Source organism: Oncorhynchus masou, chromosome 24 (genome assembly GCF_036934945.1).
Source record: "Oncorhynchus masou masou isolate Uvic2021 chromosome 24, UVic_Omas_1.1, whole genome shotgun sequence".
In the NCBI taxonomy this organism is placed as follows: domain Eukaryota; kingdom Metazoa; phylum Chordata; class Actinopteri; order Salmoniformes; family Salmonidae; genus Oncorhynchus; species Oncorhynchus masou.
In genome coordinates, this window is record NC_088235.1 from 97,669,126 (window position 1) to 97,693,957 (window position 24,832).

Below are 24,832 nucleotides of genomic sequence, written 5' to 3' on the forward strand. Positions count from 1 at the left end.
CAGGTGTTGTACATTCACACTTAGTTAATTCAGATGGTCATTATAGAGCCTGCACATAGTATGATATTGGAAATTACAATGTATTTGAGTGGTACTGTACATTAATGTACGAAAAGTACATTTCCATTCTTCTAAAGTGTGGCCTATCAAGTTAGATGTTACATACAATTCACCTTCATTAGGTTTTCTGCATTTTTTATTTATTTACTTTGAAAACTATCCCAACATTTTTTTATTCCAAAGATTAAACAAAAAAATCAGTGACGTGATTTTGAGCGGTTCCAGTCTCTGAAATCAAGTGACCCCTGCTGGCGAAAGAAATTACGTTTTATTAAACAGTTCCTTATTCTGTCATGTGCAAGCGCAGTGCGTGTTGAGTGGGAGTATACCAATCCTGGAAAAACTGATTGAACAAATGACTACACACTGTTCCAGACTTTAATATTATAATCCTAAAATATTTTCAGTAGGATATATGTGAATCAACCGGGCAGCAACCGGGCGTTTAAAAAACAGGGCCCTTGTCCCCCACACCCCTTCGGTGGACGCTTATTCTATTCTAGGCTCCTAACTGAACAAGCACACGAGGAACACCGGACCCGTTAACTATCGAAATGCAGAACAGTAAGTAACTGACAGCTCGCTTTTCCAACCGGGTAATGAACATGGTAGCCGCTAGTCAAATTGTTTGGTGTAAGGGAGGGCTAATGTAAACGGTCAAGTAAAGAAATGTTGGGACAGCCATGAGCGTCCAAGCCGTGTCCGACCGGCTAAATATGAATATCAACAGAAGCTGCGATATTCAGACATAAGAAAATAAGCAATTTTTCAGAGAATTCATTGCTAATGAATCTAGACGGGTGGCTATAAGGTTTTAGTTGACAAATGCTTCAATTTGGAAGTGGCACCACCTGCCTCGATGTCTTGAAAGCGACGGAAGATGACGTGTGTTATATGACGTATATCGACATGACGTATGTTATATCAGTGACAGTGAGCGGTGAGGTTAAATTGTTACATTGTAACATGGCCGTCAAATGAATAACACCTCTGTTGATACAATGTTTCAATGTGTGTTTTTTTTTAACACGGTCTCAAATAATAACCTCTTATGCCTCTGTCCCCTTGTTATATGCTCTCAAGAATTGGAGAAGTGAGTAGCCTATTACGTTAGTCTTTCTTTGTCATACGTTTAGTAAAATGTGGTTTAGGTTATTGATTATTAATTGAATGACACAAAAATATAAACGTTTTCTTTGCAATCACGCAGTCTTCAAATAGTCCACCGTTCTCAATCCGTATGTGCCACGAGGAACCAAAGGCACGTTTAGCCAGTTCTTGAGGCTGTCACACTTGTTTATATTTAGGTGCCTATGTACACGCCTATGTACATGCATATGCTGTAGCCTATTCCCAAGGTGTTGATTTTCTGGTATGCAGTATTATAGTGTTTGTTCGCTTTGTTCATGGCTCGCTGCGAAATGGATGAAAATAACGTGTTGCGCATTCTAATCACGAAAGTTGTTTGGAAGGTGAGTTACATTCGTTTATCTTTATATTTGTATATAGGCCAACAATAAGGTGTTTTACATGCCTATCATGCAGGAAAACATTTTCTTAACGGCCAAACTATCAAGATATGAATAAATCTAACAATCAAAATAATCTCTAATATATATTGTTAATAGGACTACGGACAAGTTGTTTCTATTAGTAGTACTTAGTAGTTCCTGCATGCCTCAATGCATTCTGGGATTGATCCATTACGAAGCAAAAATGGCACAGTCCAATGGATCAATTTATCTGTCTCTCTAAACTTCTCTCCATGTAACCCTCGAGCCTGTCCCTCTCACCCTCTTTCTCTGCTTCGGATCAAAGATGCTGTCTCAGTGGAACCCCCCGTGTTCAGCAATGGATCAGTCTGATCCTGATCTCCCTCCCAGTACCAATGAGGTGGCGGTAGAGGGGGGTCAGAGGAACAGGGGTGGTGTCTCTTTGTCCCCCCCTGAGAGCAGCAGCGTGAATGGAGACGGCAACCGGAAACGCAGTGGGAAGAGCCGTCGCCGTCGCATCCGCCTCCACCACCTGGCGAGGGGGAAGGTAGCCACGCCCCTGTCCCTGACTCCCCCAGCATGGTCCTACTCGGCATGGGGTCTGAGTGTGAATCTGTGTGGTTTGACCGCGGTGTGTATTAGCAGGCTGAGAGTCTGTATCACTGCTGGTTGGCACACTCTGCCAACGGGGTAAAGACACGGCCAAGCAGCTCACCCTCTGCCCTGGCTGCTGACAACCACCCCACCTCCCCTCAACCCTCACCCTCATCCCCTGCCCCGAACCACCCAATCACCCCTCCAACCATAGTAGCTGAAGAGCATTGTGTTTTTGCAGAGCCCCTGCAACCAGCAGCCCCAGAATTCCTGGCCCTCCCCACAAACAGCGGCGCCACACCAGACGAGGGGTACTTGTCCCTGGCCCAGACCCCCCAGGCGGCCTCCCCACTGACCTCGCCCCAGGCCCCTGGCCAGCTGATGAACGGACTGCCCTGTCTCCCCGTGGAGCTGCTGAGGCACGTGTGGCTGCAGAAGCCTCTTTATGACCGGGCAGAGGCCGCCTTCTACCAGAACCTCTACGGCAACAACCGCTCTCATACCTGCAACAACCTGGATGGTGGGGCATCCACCTCACGTACCACCCCTAACGCTCACTCAACCTCCAGGTGTATTGGAGACCACCCACAGAGTCTTATGGAAGAGGAGGAAGTGTTAGAAGAAGCAGCCATGGTCTCACAGGGGAAGGTCAAAGTCTATCACTCTCTGCTCAACATTCAGGAGGAGGAGGAGGAGCCTGCTGACATCACAGATGAGGAAGGTGGGGCCATGTCAGTGGGAGGAGTCTGTTACTTCCTTCATCCGGACAGTGAGAGGGTGTGGCTAGACCGGGGACGCTATGAGGATGCAGAGAGACGTTTCTACGATTCCAGAGGGACATCAGAGACTGTAACGTGCTTCACGGAAACATGGCTCACTGGAGAGACGCTATCCGGAGCGGTGCAGCCAATGGGTTTCTCCACGCATCGCGCCGACAGAAACAAACACCTTTCTGGTAAGAAGAGGGGTGGGGGTGTATGCCTTATGGTTAACGAGGCATGGTGCGATGAAAGAAACATACAGGAACTCAAATCCTTCTGTTCACCTGATTTAGAATTCCTCACAATCAAATGTAGACCGCATTACCTACCAAGAGAATTCTCTTCGATTATAATCACAGCCGTATATATCCCCCCCCAAGCAGACACATCGATGGCTCTGAACGAACTTTATTTAACTCTTTGCAAACTGGAAACCATTTATCCCGAGGCTGCATTCATCGTTGTTGGGGATTTTAACAAGGCTAATCTGAAAACAAGACTCCCTAAATTTTATCAGCATATCGATTGCGCAACCAGGGGCGGAAAAACCTTGGATCACTGTTACTCTAACTTCCGCGACGCATATAAGGCCCTGCCCCGCCCCTCTTTCGGAAAAGCTGACCACGACTCCATTTTGCTGATACCTGCCTACAGACAAAAGCTAAAAAAACAAGCTCCCACGCTGAGGTCTGTCCAACGCTGGTCCGACCAAGCTGACTCCACACTCCAAGACTGCTTCCATCACGTGGACTGGGACATGTTTCGTATTGCGTCAAATAACAACATTGACGAATACGCTGATTCGGTGTGCGAGTTCATTAGAACGTGCGTTGAAGATGTCGTTCCCATAGCAACGGTTAAAACATTCCCTAACCAGAAACCTTGGATTGATGGCAGCATTCGTGTGAAACTGAAAGCGCGAACCACTGCTTTCAATCAGGGCAAGGTGTCTGGTAACATGACTGAATACAAACAATGCAGCTATTCCCTCCGTAAGGCGTCAGTACAGAGACAAAGTAGAATCCCAATTCAACGGCTCAGACACAAGAGGCATGTGGCAGGGTCTACAGTCAATCACGGACTACAGGAAGAAATCCAGCCCAGTCACGGACCAGGATGTCTTGCTCCCAGGCAGACTAAATAACTTTTTTGCCCGCTTTGAGGACAATACAGTGCCACTGACACTGCCTGCAACGGAAAAATGCGGTCTCTCCTTCACTGCCCAGATGGCATCCCCAGCCGCGCCCTCAGAGCATGCGCAGACCAGCTGGCTGGTGTGTTTACGGACATATTCAATCAATCCCTATCCCAGTCTGCTGTTCCCACATGCTTCAAGAGGGCCACCATCGTTCCTGTTCCCAAGAAAGCTAAGGTAACTGAGCTTAACGACTACCGCCCCGTAGCACTCACTTCCGTCATCATGAAGGGCTTTGAGAGTCTAGTCAAGGACCATATCACCTCCACCCTACCTGACACCCTAGACCCACTCCAATTTGCTTACCGCTCAAATAGGTCCACAGACGATGCAATCTCAACCACACTGCAAACTGCCCTAACCCATCTGGACAAGAGGAATACCTATGTGAGATTGCTGTTCATCGACTACAGCTCGGCATTCAACACCATAGTACCCTCCAAGCTCGTCATCAAGCTCGAGACCCTGGGTCTCGACCCCGCCCTGTGCAACTGGGTACTGGACTTCCGGACGGGCCGCCCCCAGGTGGTGAGGGTAGGTAACAACATCTCATCCCCGCTGATCCTCAACACTGGGGCCCCACAAGGGTGCGTTCTGAGCCCTCTCCTGTACTCCCTGTTCACCCACGACTGCGTGGTCACGCACGCCTCCAACTCAATCATCAAGTTTGCGGACGACACAACAGTGGTAGGCTTGATTACCAACAACGACGAGACGGCCTACAGGGAGGAGGTGAGGGCCCTCGGAGTGTGGTGTCAGGAAAATAACCTCACACTCAACGTCAACAAAACTAAGGAGATGTTTGTGGACTTCAGGAAACAGCAGAGGAAACACCCCCTATCCACATCGATGGAACAGTAGTGGAGAGAGTAGTAAGTTTTAAGTTCCTCGGCATACACATCACAGACAAACTGAATTGGTCCACTCACACAGACAGCATCGTGAAGAAGGCGCAGCAGCGCCTCTTCAACCTCAGGAGGCTGAAGAAATTCGGCTTGTCACCAAAAGCACTCACAAACTTCTACAGATGCACAATCGAGAGCATCCTGGCGGGCTGTATCACCGCCTGGTACGGCAACTGCTCCGCCCTCAACCGTAAGGCTCTCCAGAGGGTAGTGAGGTCTGCACAACGCATCATCGGGGGCAAACTACCTGCCTTCCAGGACACCTACACCACCCGATGTTACAGGAAGGCCATAAAGATCATCAAGGACATCTACCACCCGAGCCACTGCCTGTTCACCCCGCTATCATCCAGAAGGCGAGGTCAGTACAGGTGCATCAAAGCTGGGACCGAGAGACTGAAAAACAGCTTCTATCTCAAGGCCATCAGACTGTTAAACAGCCACCACTAACATTGAGTGGCTGCTGCCAACACACTGACACAACTCCAGCCACTTTAATAATGGGAATTGATGGGAAATGATGTAAATATATCACTAGCCACTTTAAACAATGCTACCTTATATAATGTTACTTACCCTACATTATTCATCTCATATGCATACGTATATACTGTACTCTATATCATCGACTGCATCCTTATGTAATACATGTATCACTAGCCACTTTAACTATGCCACTTTGTTTACATACTCATCTCATATGTATATACTGTACTCGATACCATCTACTGTATCTTGCCTATGCTGCTCTGTACCATCACTCATTCATATATCCTTATGTACATATTCTTTATCCCCTTACACTGTGTATAAGACCGTAGATTAGGAATTGTTAGTTAGATTACTTGTTGGTTATTACTGCATTGTCGGAACTAGAAGCACAAGCATTTCGCTACACTCGCATAAACATCTGCTAACCATGTGTATGTGACAAATAAAATGTGATTTGATTATTACCAGAATGTACCTGTGGAGTCAACAGTAACCAACAGAGAGGAAGGGGCTCTTGGGGAAGAAGATACTGTGGCATCCGCAACGTCATCGCCAGCATCACTGGTCGCATGCAACGGCCCTCTGATGGACAAGTATGACCCATTCCAGGAGTCTTGACCTCCACACACAAAACCAGCTTCATTTGATGATCTCCTTTTCATTGCTTTTTGATTTCTTTAACTTGTTTTGTGTTTTTATTTGCTCATTTGTCACTTTTTTTTGTTGCTTTACCGTTTTCATTTTTTGATTTGCATGATTATTTATTTTACTCAATGTTGGGATAAATCTCTGAAGATCACCAAGGGCGCAACTTTGGTTATAGAGGTGTGGGTGTGGGGGGACATAAATAAGAATAGAATGTTTCTAAACACTTCTAAATTAATGTGGATGCTACTATGATTATGGATCACTCTGAATAAATCATGAATAATGATGAGTGAGAGTTATAGAAACACAAATATCATACCCCTCACACAAATGCTAACCTCCCCTGTCATTATAATGGTTAGCATGTCTTGGGGGTATGATATATTTGTGCATCTGTAACTTTCTGACACGTCATTATTCACAATTCTTTCAGGATTATCTGTAATCGTGGTAGCATCCACATTAATGTAGAAGTGCTTGAAAGCATTGGTTTTATTTACAATAAAAGTGACTCAAATGACACGATACATTATTTACCATTCATTTCTATTGGGCAGAAAGTCTGAAACACAACAAACAGCAAATGGATCCAACAAATTTGTATAGTCAAATGTATAGTCATTGAACTCTATGAATGTGGGAACAAATGTGGGGGGGAAGCGATGCTCAACAAGTGTTGTTATTTCTAAACGGTTCCCCAACCTTCCAATTAATGGCAATGCATTTCTTAGCCGCTATGAATGCTAGGTTACAAAGTTTCTTCTGATAAGTCTCCAGTGTCAACATTTCCAAGCAAACAAAAAACAGGGAGAATCTGTAGACATGCTGAGATAAAAGAACATACTGTTTGCCAGCCTTCTCAAGAGCATAATATATTGAAATATGTCCCCTTTTGTGTTTAAAACCTGTTCAGGTTCGGGACAATACTGCCCCCTTTAGATGAATTGCGTGCCCATAGTAAACTGAAAGAAAATCTGTCCAAAATTGCTAATATATGCATATAATAATTATTATTGACTAGAAAACACTCTAAAGCTTCTAAAACCGTTTGAATTATGTCTGTATGTATAGCAGAACTCACAGGGCAGCCAATCTCCCAAACTATTTTTGTCATACAGAAAGTTGGGCCAACTTTGACGTCATCGCCCCGACCCTTCCCAACCAGCTATGGATCTGGGAACAGTTTCTATGTCTTCCGCGAGATGTCCTCTTTCAGTAGAGTGTTTAATTGTGCAAATCCCGCGAGCTTTGACCCTTTGGCAGGCAAAATTGTGAGTGTCGCGAGAAAATACATGCGCTTTCAGGCACGCGTTGGGCACAGAGCTCCCTTTGTTCCAACTTGCATGAGAAGAAGTCCGTTTGTCCGGTCGAATTGAGAATTGTTTTGTACGTTAATAACATCCTAAAGCTTGATTCTGCACTTAGTTTGACCAGTTTTTAGTCGACATATGTAATTTTGAAGTTTTGATGCGCAACTGTTCGGGACCAGAAGTCATTTTGGATGCATTTCAGCTGGAACTTGTCGCATATGCTAATACAAAGACACACGACTTGAAACCAAACAATGTTTTGGGTAAGTATGACTCCTTCCACTACATTCTGATCGAAGACCATCAAAGGTAAGGGAATATTTATGTTGTAATTTTGTGTTTCTGTTGACTCCAACATAGCGGAGAAATATTGCTTATGTCTGAGCGCCGTCTCAGATTATTGAATAGTAAACGATTTCTGTAACGTTAAACAGAAATGTGACAAAGCGATTGCATTAAGAAGCAGTGTATCTTTCTAACTATATGTAGAACATGTATATTTAGTCAAAGTTTGTGTATTGCTGTTATTTGGCATTATCTATAATTTCTCTGGACATTTGTACTGTCATCTGATGATTTTCAAAAGGTTAGTGAATTATTTTTCTTTTAATCCTGCGTTTGTGATTGCATCTTTTGTTCGACAAAATGGCTACATATCGTCTGTGTCTTTGGTGGTTTGACATACATATGTGCTATGTTTTCGCCGTAAAACATTTTAGAAATCTGACTCGCTGGGTAGATGAACAAGGTGTTTATCTTTCATTTGAGCTATTGGACTTGTTAATGTGTGTGGTACCCCTTGGGGAACCTGTAGCGTGAACACGTTATTAACACATTTACATTACATTTAAGTCATTTAGCAGACGCTCTTATCCAGAGCGACTTACAAATTGGTGAATTCACCTTCTGCCATCCAGTGGAACAGCCACTTTACAATAGTTCATCTAAATCATTTAAGGGGGGTGAGAAGGATTACTTATCCTATCCTAGGTATTCCTTGAAGAGGTGGGGTTTCAGGTGTCTCCGGAAGGTGGTGATTGACTCCGCTGTCCTGGCGTCGTGAGGGAGTTTGTTCCACCATTGGGGGGCCAGAGCAGCGAACAGTTTTGACTGGGCTGAGCGGGAACTGTACTTCCTCAGTGGTAGGGAGGCGAGCAGGCCAGAGGTGGATGAACGCAGTGCCCTTGTTTGGGTGTAGGGCCTGATCAGAGCCTGGAGGTACTGTGGTGCCGTTCCCCCTCACAGCTCCGTAGGCAAGCACCATGGTCTTGTAGCGGATGCGAGCTTCAACTGGAAGCCAGTGGAGAGAGCGGAGGAGCGGGGTGACGTGAGAGAACTTGGGAAGGTTGAACACCAGACGAGCTGCGGCGTTCTGGATGAGTTGTAGGGGTTTAATGGCACAGGCAGGGAGCCCAGCCAACAGCGAGTTGCAGTAATCCAGACGGGAGATGACAAGTGCCTGGATTAGGACCTGCGCCGCTTCCTGTGTGAGGCAGGGTCGTACTCTGCGGATGTTGTAGAGCATGAACCTACAGGAACGGGCCACCGCCATGATGTTGGTTGAGAACGACAGGGTGTTGTCCAGGATCACGCCAAGGTTCTTAGCGCTCTGGGAGGAGGACACAATGGAGTTGTCAACCGTGATGGCGAGATCATGGAACGGGCAGTCCTTCCCCGGGAGGAAGAGCAGCTCCGTCTTGCCGAGGTTCAACTTGAGGTGGTGATCCGTCATCCACACTGATATGTCTGCCAGACATGCAGAGATGCGATTCGCCACCTGGTCATCAGAAGGGGGAAAGGAGAAGATTAATTGTGTGTCGTCTGCATAGCAATGATAGGAGAGACCATGTGAGGTTATGACAGAGCCAAGTGACTTGGTGTATAGCGAGAATAGGAGAGGGCCTAGAACAGAGCCCTGGGGGACACCAGTGGTGAGAGCGCGTGGCGAGGAGACAGATTCTCGCCACGCCACCTGGTAGGAGCGACCTGTCAGGTAGGACGCAATCCAAGCGTGGGCCGCGCCGGAGATGCCCAACCTGGAGAGGGTGGAGAGGAGGATCTGATGGTTCACAGTATCGAAGGCAGCCGATAGGTCTAGAAGGATGAGAGCAGAGGAGAGAGAGTTAGCTTTAGCAGTGCGGAGCACCTCCGTGATACAGAGAAGAGCAGTCTCAGTTGAATGACTAGTCTTGAAACCTGACTGATTTGGATCAAGAAGGTCATTCTGAGAGAGATAGCGGGAGAGCTGGCCAAGGACGGCACGTTCAAGAGTTTTGGAGAGAAAAGAAAGAAGGGATACTGGTCTGTAGTTGTTGACATTGGAGGGATCGAGTGTAGGTTTTTTCAGAAGGGGTGCAACTCTCGCTCTCTTGAAGACGGAAGGGACGTAGCCAGTGGTCAGGGATGAGTTGATGAGCGAGGTGAGGTAAGGGAGAAGGTCTCCGGAAATGGTCTGGAGAAGAGAGGAGGGGATAGGGTCAAGCGGGCAGGTTGTTGGGCGGCCGGCCGTCACAAGAAGCGAGATTTCATCTGGAGAGAGAGGGGAGAAAGAGGTCAGAGCACAGGGTAGGGCAGTGTGAGCAGAACCAGCGGTGTCGTTTGACTTAGCAAACGAGGATCGGATGTCGTCGACCTTCTTTTCAAAATGGTTGACGAAGTCATCTGCAGAGAGGGAGGAGGGGGGGGGGGAGGAGGATTCAGGAGGGAGGAGAAGGTGGCAAAGAGCTTCCTACGGTTAGAGGCAGATGCTTGGAATTTAGAGTGGTAGAAAGTGGCTTTAGCAGCAGAGACAGAGGAGGAAAATGTAGAGAGGAGGGAGTGAAAGGATGCCAGGTCCGCAGGGAGGCGGGTTTTCCTCCATTTCCGCTCGGCTGCCCGGAGCTCTGTTCTGTGAGCTCGCAATGAGTCGTCGAGCCACGGAGCGGGAGGGAGGACCGAGCCGGCCTGGAGGATAGGGGACATAGAGAGTCAAAGGATGCAGAAAGGGAAGAGAGGAGGGTTGAGGAGGCAGAATCAGGAGATAGGTTGGAGAAGGTATGAGCAGAGGGAAGAGATGATAGGATGGAAGAGGAGAGAGTAGCGGGGGAGAGAGAGCGAAGGTTGGGACGGCGCGATACCATCCGAGTAGGGGCAGTGTGGGAAGTGTTGGATGAGAGCGAGAGGGAAAAGGATACAAGGTAGTGGTCGGAGACTTGGAGGGGAGTTGCAATGAGGTTAGTGGAAGAACAGCATCTAGTAAGGATGAGGTCGAGCGTATTGCCTGCCTTGTGAGTAGGGGGAAGGTGAGAGGGTGAGGTCAAAAGAGGAGAGGAGTGGAAAGAAGGAGGCAGAGAGGAATGAGTCAAAGGTAGACGTGGGGAGGTTAAAGTCGCCCAGGACTGTGAGAGGTGAGCCGTCCTCAGGAAAGGAGCTTATCAAGGCATCAAGCTCATTGATGAACTCTCCGAGGGAACCTGGAGGGCGATAAATGATAAGGATGTTAAGCTTGAAAGGGCTGGTAACTGTGACAGCATGGAATTCAAAGGAGGCGATAGACAGATGGGTAAGGGGAGAAAGAGAGAATGACCACTTGGGAGAGATGAGGATCCCGGTGCCACCACCCCGCTGACCAGAAGTTCTCGGGGTGTGCGAGAACACGTTGGCGGACGAAGAGAGAGCAGTAGGAGTAGCAGTGTTATCTGTGGTGATCCATGTTTCCGTCAGTGCCAAGAAGTCGAGGGACTGGAGGGAGGCATAGGCTGAGATGAACTCTGCCTTGTTGGCCGCAGATCGGCAGTTCCAGAGGCTACCGGAGACCTGGAACTCCACGTGGGTCGTGCGCGCTGGGACCACCAGATTAGGGTGGCCGCGGCCACGCGGTGTGGAGCGTTTGTATGGTCTGTGCAGAGAGGAGAGAACAGGGATAGATAGACACATAGTTGACAGGCTACAGAAGAGGCTACGCTAATGCAAAGGAGATTGGAATGACAAGTGGACTACACGTCTCGAATGTTCAGAAAGTTAAGCTTACGTAGCAAGAATCTTATTGACTAAAATGATTGAAATGATACAGTACTGCTGGAGTAGGCTAGCTGGCAGTGGCTGCGATGTTGACACTACACTAATCCAGTCGTTCCGTCGAGTGTAATAGTTTCTACAGTGCTGCTATTCGGGGCTAGCTGGCTAGCTAGCAGTGTTGATTGCGTTACGTTACGTTAAAAGAACGACAATAGCTGGCTAGCTAACCTAGAAAATCGCTCTAGACTACACAATTGTCTTAGATACAAAGACGGCTATGTAGCTAGCTAGCTACGATCAAACAAATCAAACCGTTGTACTGTAATGAAGTGAAATGAAAATGTGATACTACCTGTGGAGCGAAGCGGAATGTTGACCGGGTAGTTGGAGTTCTATTCGGTAGAGGTTGGCTAGCTGTTGGCTAGCTAGCTAGCAGCATCTCCTGCGGACCGAAGTGTAGATGCGACCGCTATCTCCAACCCGAAAACGATGAAAAAAACAAAAAAAAAAACACCTCCAGCAGAGGAATACAATTTCTGAGTGCATGGTATTCAGTTACACTGGCATATAGTACATTTTATGGACGGTCTTAAATGGCAATTTATGTCTGAGATATGAACATGACTGGGCATTTAAACATATCTGTATCCATTCATCAGTAGTGTCTCCCAGGTCTTCCTCACATTTTTGTTTAACATGTTTTGTGTCATCTGGAAAAGCCTCGATCAACCCTTAATACAGTTTGGAAATCAACTTGAGGTTTGTCAGACTGACTTAAAATAGTTTGTCTTTGCAGCTTCAGGCTTGTCCAGTGTTTGCTGCACATGGAGAACAAAGTGTAGCATCTGCAAAAGTTCACCTTAGCGCTGTCAGAGGCAGCAGTGTAGCCTTGTGGTTAGTGCGTTGGACTAGTAACCGAAAGGTTGCGAGGTTCGAATCCCGAGCTGACAAGGTACAAATCTGTCGTTCTGCCCCTGAACAGGCAGTTAACCCACTGTTCCTAGGCCATCATTGAAAATAAAAATTTGTTCTTAACTGACTTGCCTAGTATAATAAAGGTAAAATAAAAAAAAAGACTGGTCTTCCCTGGTTGCCTGCCCCTGCCCTGTCACCATCTGCTCCTGCTAAGACATGATGAGCATAGTGTTGTGTACGGACTGCATCATGACAGTAAAGCCTGTAGAGCTGTTTATTCAGCGTCAGTGTGAAAAGGAGGGAATTGGCTTGGGAAACTGGCAGATGAATAAATCAAATTTATTTATATAGCCCTTCGTACATCAGCTGATATCTCAAAGTGCTGTACAGAAACCCAGCCTAAAACCCCAAACAGCAAGCAATGCAGATGTAGAAGCACGGTGGCTTGGCAAGAACGGTGGCTAATGTTCTTGCCGTACTGACTGTGATTGGAGCAAAAATATTATCTAACGTTAAACAACTTTTGACTAGCTGTAATGGTACATCAACAGGTGAAAACAAGTCAAATCAATTTACTTCTATTGAAAAAGGACACAACTTAGGCTACAAAACATTTCCATACACACAACAGCTGTTAGATTCTACAGTGCCTTGCAAAAGTATTCACCCCCCTTGACGTTTTTCCTATTTTGTTGCGTTACAACCTGTAAATTAAATAGATTTTTATTTGGATTTCATGTAATGGACACACAATAGTCCAAATTTGGTGAATTGAAAGGAAAAAGAGAACATGTTTCAACAAATTAGAAACAGAAAAGGGGTGCTTGCATGTATATTCACCCCTTTGCTATGAAGCCCCTAAATAAGATCTGGTGCAACCAATTGCCTTCAGAAGTCACATAATTAGTTAGATTGCACACAGGTGGACTTTAAGTGTCACATGATCTCAGTGTATATATACACACCTGTTCTGAAAGGCCCCAGTGTCTGCAACACCACCAAGCAAGCGGCACCATGAAGACCAAGGAGCTCGCCAATGTCGTGGCAATTTCCTGTATTACCAAATGAGGAGAGTTAAACCACACACCAGTCAGTTATACTTAAACTTCATCTCTAATAATATGAGCTTTACAATAGCCCCTTGACTTTCAACAATTTACAATCTATAATGAATTGTCAGAGTAACTACAGAAGAATATAAAGATATTTTATAGCCAAGATACACCCCTCTCAACTTACATGAACCACAGATCTTAGGAACAGTCCACAAAGAAAGACTTTTACTTGAGAGAGGAGTATCCCATAGCCAGATAGCATTCACTATAAATTATTGTTCAGTTTGGTCTCTAAGACGAGGTTCTAATCTCGTTCCTGGTACTTCATAGTACAAAAACATTACCTCATCCAAGGCATAACTCAATTGTTAACTCCAGATACTCCCATCTCAAGTAAACCCCCTCTTGACCCCACTCCTGGACAAGCTCACTGAGGGAGTGACTTGAGCACAGACATTGTGGAGACAAGTAATTACATTTACATTTAAGTCATTTAGCAGACGCTCTTATCCAGAGCGACTTACAAATTGGTGAATTCACCTTCTGACATCCAGTGGAACAGCCACTTTACAATAGTGCATCTAAATCATTTAAGGGGGGGGGGGTGAGAAGGATTACTTTATCCTATCCTAGGTATTCCTTGAAGAGGTGGGGTTTCAGGTGTCTCCGGAAGGTGGTGATTGACTCCGCTGTCCTGGCGTCGTGAGGTAGTTTGTTCCACCATTGGGGGGCCAGAGCAGTGAACAGTTTTGACTGGGCTGAGCGGGAACTGTACTTCCTCAGTGGTAGGGAGGCGAGCAGGCCAGAGGTGGATGAACGCAGTGCCCTTGTTTGGGTGTAGGGCCTGATCAGAGCCTGGAGGTACTGCGGTGCCGTTCCCCTCACAGCTCCGTAGGCAAGCACCATGGTCTTGTAGCGGATGCGAGCTTCAACTGGAAGCCAGTGGAGAGAGCGGAGGAGCGGGGTGACGTGAGAGAACTTGGGACGGGCTGCGGCGTTCTGGATGAGTTGTAGGGGTTTAATGGCACAGGCAGGGAGCCCAGCCAACAGCGAGTTGCAGTAATCCAGACGGGAGATGACAAGTGCCTGGATTAGGACCTGCGCCGCTTCCTGTGTGAGGCAGGGTCGTACTCTGCGGATGTTGTAGAGCATGAACCTACAGGAACGGGCCACCGCCATGATGTTAGTTGAGAACGACAGGGTGTTGTCCAGGATCACGCCAAGGTTGGCAAAACGGTGTCTCTACAAAGTATTGACTTTGGGTGTGGGATGAGTAGTTATGCACTGCTGTTATTTCTTGTTTGTTTCACCCCCAAAAGATGTTGCATCTTCAAAGTGGTTGGCATGTTGTGTAAATCAAGTGATACAAACCCCTAATTGGTTCCCCCCTAATCAAGCCATCCCTTCACATGGTTTAACAAATACATTCACACATGAAGATAATGTTCCATCCTGTCTTCCCTTTCTGATATTCTGCAAAGCACCAGAGACATGTAGACCAGCCTGACCTCTCCCCTCTCTGGGCCCCAAGTGACTGAGCCCCAGCTGAGAAAAAAGTGCAACTGCCAACACTATAGTCCAAAAGGATACATTCTAATGACAAGTATGTCACATAAATAAGATGTTTTATTTACATAATATGCTTATCTATGTTGCCCATCTAATTCTGATTCATCTGCCACACCAAACAGGTCAGGGACAAAGTTGTGAAGTACAGATCAGGGTTGGGTTATAAAAAAATATCCCAAACTTTGAACATCCCACAAAGCGCCATTAAATCTATTATTTTTTAAAATTGAAAGAATATGGCATCACAACAAACCTGCCAAGAGAGGGCCACCCACCAAAACCTACGGACCCGGCAAGGAAGGCATTCATCAAAGAGGCAACAAAGAGAACCCTGAAGGAGCTGCAAAGCTCCACAGTGGAAATTGGAGTATCATAGGACCAATTTAAGCCATACACAGCTGGGCTTTACGGAAGAGTGGCCAGAAAAAAAGCCATTGCTTAAATAAAAAATAAGCAAACACATTTGGTGTTCGCCAAAATGCATGTGGGGGACTCCCCAAACATATGGAAGAAGGTACTCTGGTCAGATGAGACAAAAATGTAGCTTTTTGGCCATCAAGGAAAACGCTGTGTCTGGCGCAAACCCAACACCTATGACGCTGAGAACACCGCCCCCACAGTGAAGCATGGTGGTGGCAGCATCATGCTGTGGGGAGGTTTTTCATCGGCAGAGACTGGGAAACTGGTCAGAATTGAAGGAATGATGGAATGGCGCTAAATACAGGGAAATTCTTGAGGGAAACCTGTTTGTCTTCCAGAGATTTGAGACTGGAATGGAGGTTCACCTTCCAGCAGGACAATGACCCTAAGCATACTGCTAAAGCAATACATACTGCTAAAGCAATGTCTTGCTTGCTGTACACCTGCGGAACCCACCCAACTTGAAGGAGCAACTTGAAGGAGCTGGAGCAGTTTTGCCTTAAAGAATGAGCAAAAATCCCAGTGGCTAGATGTGCCAAGCTTAGACATACCCCAAGAGACTTGCAGCTGTAATTGCTGCAAAACGGTGTCTCTACAAAGTATTGACTTTGGGTGTGGGATGAGTAGTTATGCACTGCTGTTATTTCTTGTTTGTTTCACCACCCCCAAAAGATGTTGCATCTTCAAAGTGGTTGGCATGTTGTGTAAATCAAGTGATACAAACCCCTACAAAATCTATTTTAATTCCAGGTTGTAAGGCAACAAAATAGGAAAAATGCCAGAGGGGTGAATACTTTCGCAAGCCACTGTAACTGAGATGGCTTGAGTTGAACTGGCTGTGGTAGCTACTAGCTAGCTTACGTTAGTTCATTCACTCCAGACAGATCTTAAGTCAAGATGGAATGAAACATTAGCTAACGTTACATGTCAGTTACACTACTAGCTCAGCACTGGGATTTTTTAAATTTAATTTTCAGTCAAACAGCACTTACTTTGCCAGATACATCAAATAAAGAGTAGCACATTTCTGCTCTGCTTGCTTTTATCACTCCAGAGAAAAAGCACAGCACACACAGACAATGGCTGCCTCTGTTTGCATGCTCTGTGGTGTCTGCACAGTCCTAAATCCAGCCGTCTGAAACCACCAAACAGCCTACCTGACCGCTCTGAGGCATCCGCATGGTCCTAAAGCACAACATTGCTGCTTTTTGTATCACAATCCAATGATAACTGGGGGGACAAATATGCAGTACCCAGTGAAAGTTGTGCCCCTAATTTATCTTACTTTAAGGATTGTCTGTAGTGGGACACAGATGGTTAAAACAGAGGGATACAAACAGTCTAATGGACTCACTGAATTACTAAACATTAGATCCATTTCTCCTCCTCCCTCTTCTGTCCCTCTCTCTTCTCATATCTGCTTCCTCTTCCTCTCTGTAGCACCATGAGTGCAGCAGTAGACTACCTAGCTCAGGAGAAGATCTGGTTTGATAAACCTTGCTACCATGAGGCAGAGAGACATTTATACAAACACATGAACGGCACCTCACACCCAGCACAAGTAAGTAGTTTCTCTCTCTCTCCCTCTCTCTCTCTGTGTTTGTGTGTGTGAGAATCGTCTCTTCCTCACACATGTCTCCACCTCTCTGGTGTGTGTGTGTGTGTGTGTGTGTGTATATCAGTGTTTGACCTGGTCCCTGTACTTTACCCTATAGGAGCTGGTGGGAGCCAACAATTCAATATGTAGGTTGAAACGCAATCATTAACTGAAACAGCTGTGTAGGAGGAATGAAACTGGGTGAGGACCAACCAAACTCAGCAAACAAGTTTGCTGAAGACAGTTTACTGTCAAAAGTCATACACCATGGCAAGACTGAGCACAGCAACAAGACACAAGGTAGTTATACTACATCAACAAGGTCTCTCCCAGGCAGACATTTCAAGGCAGACAGGGGTTTCCAGATGTGCTATCCAAGCTCTTTTGAGGAAGCACAAAGAAACGGCCAACATTGAGGACCGTATACATACTGCAGCAGATGAAATACACATCAAGCTTACTTCCCTTCACAATCGGAAGATGTCCAGCAGTACCATCAGCTCAGAATTGGCAGAAAATAGTGGGACCCTGTTATACACGTCTACTGTCCAGAGAAGTCTGGTCAGAATTAATGGTCTCCTCAATTCTGAGAAGTACAGGTAGATACGTATCCGTCATGCAATACCATCAGGGAGGCATCTGATTGGCCCAAAATTTATTCTGCAGCATGACAACGACCCCAAACATACAGCGAATGTCATTAAGAATTATATTCAGTATAAAAGGAGTCCTGGAAGTGATAGTACGGCCCCCACAGAGCCCTGATCTCAACATCATTGAGTCTGTCTGTCTGGGATTACACGAAGAGAGAGGAGCACATGAGGCTGCCTAAATCCACAGAAGAACTGTGGTTAGTTCTCCATGATGTTTGGGCCAATTTACCTGCCGAGTTCCTTCAAAAATTGTAACTGCAAGTGTAACTAGAAGAAATGATGCTGTTTTGAAGGCAAAGGGTGGGGTCACACCAAATATTGGTTTGATGTAGATTTTTCTTCCGTTCACTCACTTTGCATTTTGTTAATTGATAAATATAAACTGTTAATGTCTATTTCTTACTTTACAGCATTTTTTTCACACCTGCCTAAAATGTTTGCATGGTACTGTAGATCATCTTTTGTAGTGTGTTACCTGGTCCAAGACACCACCCCCACACATGACCAGATGTATGTGGACACCTGCTCGTCTAACATCTCATTCCAAAATCATGGGCATTAATATGGAGTTGGTCCCGTCTTTGCTGGCTGCTATAACAGCGTTGGAACATTTCTGCAGGGACTTGCTTCCAATCAATCACCAGAGCATTAGTGAGGTCGGGCACTGATGTTGAGCGATTAGGCCTGGCTCGCAGTCAACGTTCCAATTCATCCCAAAGGTGTTTGATAGGGTTGAGGTCAGGACTCTGTGCAGGCCAGTCAATTTCTTACATCCCAATCTCAACAAACCATTTCTGTATGGATCTCGCTTTGTGCACGGGGGCATTGTCATGCTGAAACAGGAAAGTGCCTTCCCTAAACTGTTGCTACAAAGTTGGAAGCACAGAATCATCTAGAATGTCATTGTATGTTGCAGCATTAAGATTTTCCTTCACTGGAACTAAGGGGCCTAGCCCGAACAATGAAAAACAACCCCAGACCATTATTCCTCCTCCACCAAACGTTACAGTTCAAATCAAATTGTATTTGCCACATGCGCCGAATACAACAGGTGTTGACTTTACTGTAAAATTCTTACATATAAGCACCTAACCAACAATGTAGTTCAAGAAATAGTTAAGAACATATTTACTAAATGAAGTGTAAAATAAAAACTAACAAAGTTGGCACTATGCATTGGGGCACGTAGCGTTCTCCTGGTATCTCCAAACCCAGATACGTCCATCAGACTGCCAGATGAAGCGTCATTCATCACTCCAGAGAATGCGTTTCCACTGCTCCAGAGTCCAATGGCAGTGAGTTTTACCCCACTTCAGCCAACACTTGGCATTGCACATGGTGATCTTTGGCTTGTGTGCTGCTGCTTGGCCATGGAAACCCATTTCATGAAGCTCCCATCGAACAGTTGTTTCCAGAGGTAGTTTGGAACTCTGTAGTGAGTGTTGCAACCGAGGACAGACTATTTTTCTAAAGCGGTCCTGTTCTGTGAGCTTGAGTGGCCTATCACTTTGCAGCTGAGCCATTGTTGCTCCTAGACATTTCCACTTCACAATAAAAGCACTTACACTTGACTGCGGCAGCTCTAGCAGGGCAGAAATGTGAAGAACTGACTTGTTGGAAGGGTGGCTGGCATCCTATGACGGTGCCATGTTGAAAGTCACTGAGCTCTTCAGTAAGGCCATTCTACTGCCAATGTTGGTCTATGGCGATTGCATGGCCAACGGGTTTGGCTGAAATATAATAATAACAATATAGTACACACACAGAACCAGTCAAAGGTTTGGACACCTACTCGTTCAAGGGTTTGTATTTGTACTATTTTCTACATTGTAGAATACTAGTGAAGACATCAAACCTATAAAATAACACATATGGAATCATGTAGTAATCAAAAATCTGTTAAACAAATCACAATATATTTAAGATTCTTCAAAGTAGCCACCCTTTGCCTTGATGACAGCTTTGCACACTCTGCATTCTCTCAACCAGCTTCATGAGGTAGTCACCTGGAATGCATTTCAATTAACAGGTGTGCCTTGTTAAAAGTTAATTTGTGGAATTTCTTTCCTTAATGCGTTTGAGCCAATCAGTTGTGTTGTGACAAGGTAGGGGTGGTATACAGAAGATGGCCCTATTTGGTAAAAGACCAAGTCCATATTATGGCAAGAACACTTCAAAATAGCAAAGAGAAATGACAGTCCAGCATTACTTTAAACCACGAAGGTCAGTCAATACAGAAAATGTCAAGAACTTTGAAGGTTGCTGCAGAGGATCAATTCATTAGAGTTAACTGCACCTCAGATTGAAGCCCAAATTAATGCTTCACAGAGTTCAAGTAACAGACACATCTCAACGTCAACTGTTCAGAGGAGACTGCATGAATCAGGCGTTCGTGGTCGAATTTCTGCAAATAAACCACTACTAAAGGACACCAATAGGAAGAAGAGACTTGTTTGGGCCAAGAAACACGAGCAATGGAAATCTGTCCTTTTAGTCTGAGTCCAAATGTCAGATTTTTGGTTCCAACCACTGTCTTTGTGAGATGCAGAGTAGGTGAACAGAAGATCTCTGTGTATGTGGTTCCCACCTTGAAGCATATGTGTTATTTCATAGTTTTGATGTCTTCACTATCATTCTACAATGTAGAAAATAAAGAAAACCCTTGAACGAGTAGGTGTGTTCAAACTTTTGTGTGTGTGTGTGTGTGTGTGTCTTTACTGAACTAGCCATATCTGACCAACCAGCTAAGACTGTTTCACAGCAACATTCTGTTTTGACTGCTAGTTGTGTTTATGTTGACCCTGAGCTGCTGACAAGAACCTTGAATACCATGGGATGTATTCATTAGTGCATGCAATGGAAATAGTTTTGCAATGAAAACAAGTTACGGTAATCATGCCACATTTCAGTTGATTTTCTTCCTTTTTATTTCTAGTGAACACAACCTAGGCCTATCACTTGCACTTAGAGAACAAACAGGTGTGTTTTTGATTTTCATGCTCTGGTTTAGCGAACATGAAATCCAAAAGTGGGATTTCAAAAACCATCAAAAGTGTGTGGTTCATTTCAGCCCTAGCCATTCCTGCATGTTTCAGTAGCATGTTGTGGCTCGTAACGCTGGTTTAAGCCTCAGGGGTGTGTGTGGGTTTATGCAGGTATAACCTGCTGAGGCAAGATTTCTGTTTGTATGATTTCTTGCGTGACTGACTTAACCCTTCATTCCTCTGCCAATTCCCCTTTAGACCAGTCCTGGGTATACCTCTGCCTTGGCCCTCCTGTAGACCAGTCCTGGGTATACCTCTGCCTTGGCCCTCCTGTAGACCAGTCCTAGGTATACCTCTGCCTTGGCCCTCCTGTAGACCAGTCCTGGGTATACCTCTGCCTGATTCCTCCTGTAGCTCTGTTTCCTTTCAACCACTGTCCCCTCAGCACCTTCAACTTCAGTCAGCTCTTCCTTCCTTCCTTCCTTCCTTCCTTCCTTCCTTCCTTCCTTCCTTCCTTCCTTCCTTCCTTCCTTCCTTCCTTCCTTCCTTCCTTCCCTCCCTCTCAACCCTACAGCTGAAGAATTCACTGTTACCTAGCAGAGACTCTGGTCAACCCCAGAACCACTATCCTGTAAGTGTCCCACCCTGTGTGACAGTAGCTAGCTACTGCTTACTGAAAGCAATGTGACACACACACACACACACAGACAAACCCTTTGTCCACCCTCCTCTGAGGTGTTGCTAAGATGGACGTTTGTGTATTTGTTATTATATATATTATATATATTGTTTTTTGAAGAGTTGTGATTGGTCAGTGTCAGATCTCCTATGTTTGGGCCCTTCTCTATAGAATGTTAGAAGGGTCTACTGAAAGCTCCTCTGATCATCACCAAGACCACAGACTCGGGATGGGTAATGTCAATAAGATATCCGAACGGACATTTGTATTATAACACTTGTGAGCGTATTCATTTTTCCCCAACAATGTTAGGCCTATGAAAATGCTAAAAATAATGAAGCTTTATCTAAAAGTCTTTTCAAGCTTATTTTCTATCTTGTGGGCTATGGGTTGGGTTTTACAGGAAAATACATGTTACTAGCCCTCTGGTCAGCCCTGACAATGGTATGCTCTGTTCCCCACTTCAATTGGCGATTTGCCCTACAGGCACGCACCAACGGAGGTTCCACAAGACCTTACACAGATCAATGCCAAAGACCCACCAGAACTTTCTATGAAAACTGAATCAGTTCCATGATGGTGAACATCATCCTAGGCAACAGTTAAAGAGAAGTCTGAACACCGCACACCGTCTGCTTTTCTGCCATTTTCTGTCTTTCTAATTGGTTGAGCAGTATCTTTATTTTAAATGTTGACTATCTATTGACAGAAAATGATGAAAACACAGAGAGAGAAGAAAGATACATGATTTTCACATTTTTATTGGTCAAATATTTGGGAAAGTCTGGATTCCCTTGGCATCTATGAATACACGCCACTGCAACTACATGACTATTACAGAGCCAGAACAACAGCAGACAAGGAAAAGTTTAAATATTATACACTGAGTATACAACACATCAAGAACACCTTCCTAATATTGAGTTGCACCCCCCTCAGAACAGCTTCAATTCGTCAGGGCGTGGACTCTACAAGGTGTAGAAAGCGTCACACAAGGATGCTGTCCCATGTTGTCTCCAATGCTTCCACAATTATGTCACGTTGGCTGGATGTCCTTTGGGTGGTGGACCATTCTTGATAAACACTGTTGAGTGTGAAAAACCCAGCAGCGTTGCAGTTCTTTACACAAACCGATGTGCTTGGCACCTACTACTATACCCCGTTCAAAAGCACTTTAATCTTTTGCCTTGCCCATTCACCCTCTGAATGGCACACACACAATCCATGTCTCAATTATCTCAAGGCTTAAAAATCCTTCTTTAACCTGTTTCACCCCCTTCATCTATAATGATTGAAGTGGCATCAATAAGGGATCATAGCTTTCACCTGGATTCACCTGGTCATTCTATGTTTCTCAAATTGTACCCATGTTGGAGAATATGAGATTTGAAAGTCTAGGTTTGAAATAGAATATGTCACCAATTACTATCTATATATATATATATATATACAGTGCCTTGCGAAATAATTCGGCCCCCTTGAACTTTGTGACCTTTTGCCACATTTCAGGCTTCAAACATAAAGATATAAAACTGTATTTTTTTGTGAAGAATCAACAACAAGTGGGACACAATCATGAAGTGGAACGACATTTATTGGATATTTCAAACTTTTTTAACATCAAAAACTGAAAAATTGGGCGTGCAAAATTATTCAGCCCCTTAAATTAATACTTTTTAGCGCCACCTTTTGCTGCGATTACAGCTGTAAGTCGCTTGAGGTATGTCTCTATCAGTTTTGCACATTTTTTCCCATTCCTCCTTGCAAAACAGCTCGAGCTCAGTGAGGTTGGATGGAGAGCATTTGTGAACAGCAGTTTTCAGTTCTTTCCACAGATTCTCGATTGGATTCAGGTCTGGACTTTGACTTGGCCATTCTAACACCTGGATATGTTTATTTTTGAACCATTCCATTGTAGATTTTGCTTTATGTTTTGGATCATTGTCTTGTTGGAAGACAAATCTCCATCCCAGTCTCAGGTCTTTTGCAGACTCCATCATGTTTTCTTCCAGAATGGTCCTGTATTTGGCTCCATCCATCTTCCCATCAATATTAACCATCTTCCCTGTCCCTGCTGAAGAAAAGCAGGCCCAAACCATGATGCTGCCACCACTATGTTTGACAGTGGGGATGGTGTGTTCATTGTGATGAGCTGTGTTGCTTTTACGCCAAACATAACGTTTTGCATTGTTGCCAAAAAGTTCAATTTTGGTTTCATCTGACCAGCGCACCTTCTTCCACATGTTTGGTGTGTCTCCCAGGTGGCTTGTGGCAAACTTTAAACAACACTTTTTATGGATATCTTTAAGAAATGTCTTTCTTCTTGCCACTTCCATAAAGGCCAGATTTGTGCAATATACGACTGATTGTTGTCCTATGGACAGAGTCTCCCACCTCAGCTGTAGATCTCTGCAGTTCATCCAGAGTGATCATGGGCCTTTTGGCTGCATCTCTGATCAGTCTTCTCCTTGTATGAGCTGAAAGTTTAGAGGGACGGCCAGGTCTTGAGAGATTTGCAGTGGTCTGATACTCCTTCCATTTCAATATTATCGCTTGCACAGTGCTCCTTGGGATGTTTAAAGCTTGTGAAATATTTTTGTATCCAAATCCGGCTTTAAACTTCTTCACAACAGTATCTCGGACCTGCCTGGTGTGTTCCTTGTTCTTCATGATGCTCTCTGCGCTTTTAACGGACCTCTGAGACTATCACAGTGCAGGTGCATTTATACGGAGAATTGATTACACACAGGTGGATTGTATTTATCATCATTAGTAATTTAGGTCAACATTGGATCATTCAGAGATCCTCACTGAACTTCTGGAGAGAGTTTGCTGCACTGAAAGTAAAGGGGCTGAATAATTTTGCACGCCCAATTTTTAGTTTTTGATTTGTTAAAAAAGTTTGAAATATCCAATAAATGTCGTTCCACTTCATGATTGTGTCCCACTTGTTGTTGATTCTTCACAAAAAAATACAGTTTTATATCTTTATGTTTGAAGCCTGAAATGTGGCAAAAGGTCGCAAAGTTCAAGGACTCAATGCAGATAGCCAGGTTAGCCAATGTGCGGGAGTACTGGTTGGTTGGCCCAATTGAGGTAGTATGTACAAGAATGTATAGTTAAAGTGACTATGCATATATGACAAACAGAGAGTAGCAGCCCCATGTGGGTATTGGGGCGGCAGGGTAGCCTAGTGGTTAGAGCGTTGGACTAGTAACCGGAAGGTTGCGAGTTCAAACTCCCCTGAGTCCGACAAGGTACAAGACTCTTGGGGAGAAATCGTTCTGCCCCAGGTTAAGAACAGGTTAGGAGGATTAGTTTAGGAAAAGGGTTAGGGTTAACAAAATGCAAAAGCTTAATACATATGAGGAAAAAGCTTTCACTGTGACATAATCAGATCTCATGTCTTTTTTACATTTTATTTGACTTTTTCTCCCCAATTGTTCCCAACTCCCATACGGACTTGGCCGTCATTGAAAATAAGAAGTTGTTCTTAACTGACTTGC

At 44.9% G+C, this 24,832-nt stretch overlaps 1 pseudogene; it reads left to right on the top strand.

The window, feature by feature from the left end:
* Positions 1–1,878: 1,878 nt before the first annotated feature.
* LOC135513102 (uncharacterized) lies at positions 1,879–17,544 on the top strand (annotated as a pseudogene).
* Positions 17,545–24,832: the final 7,288 nt, after the last annotated feature.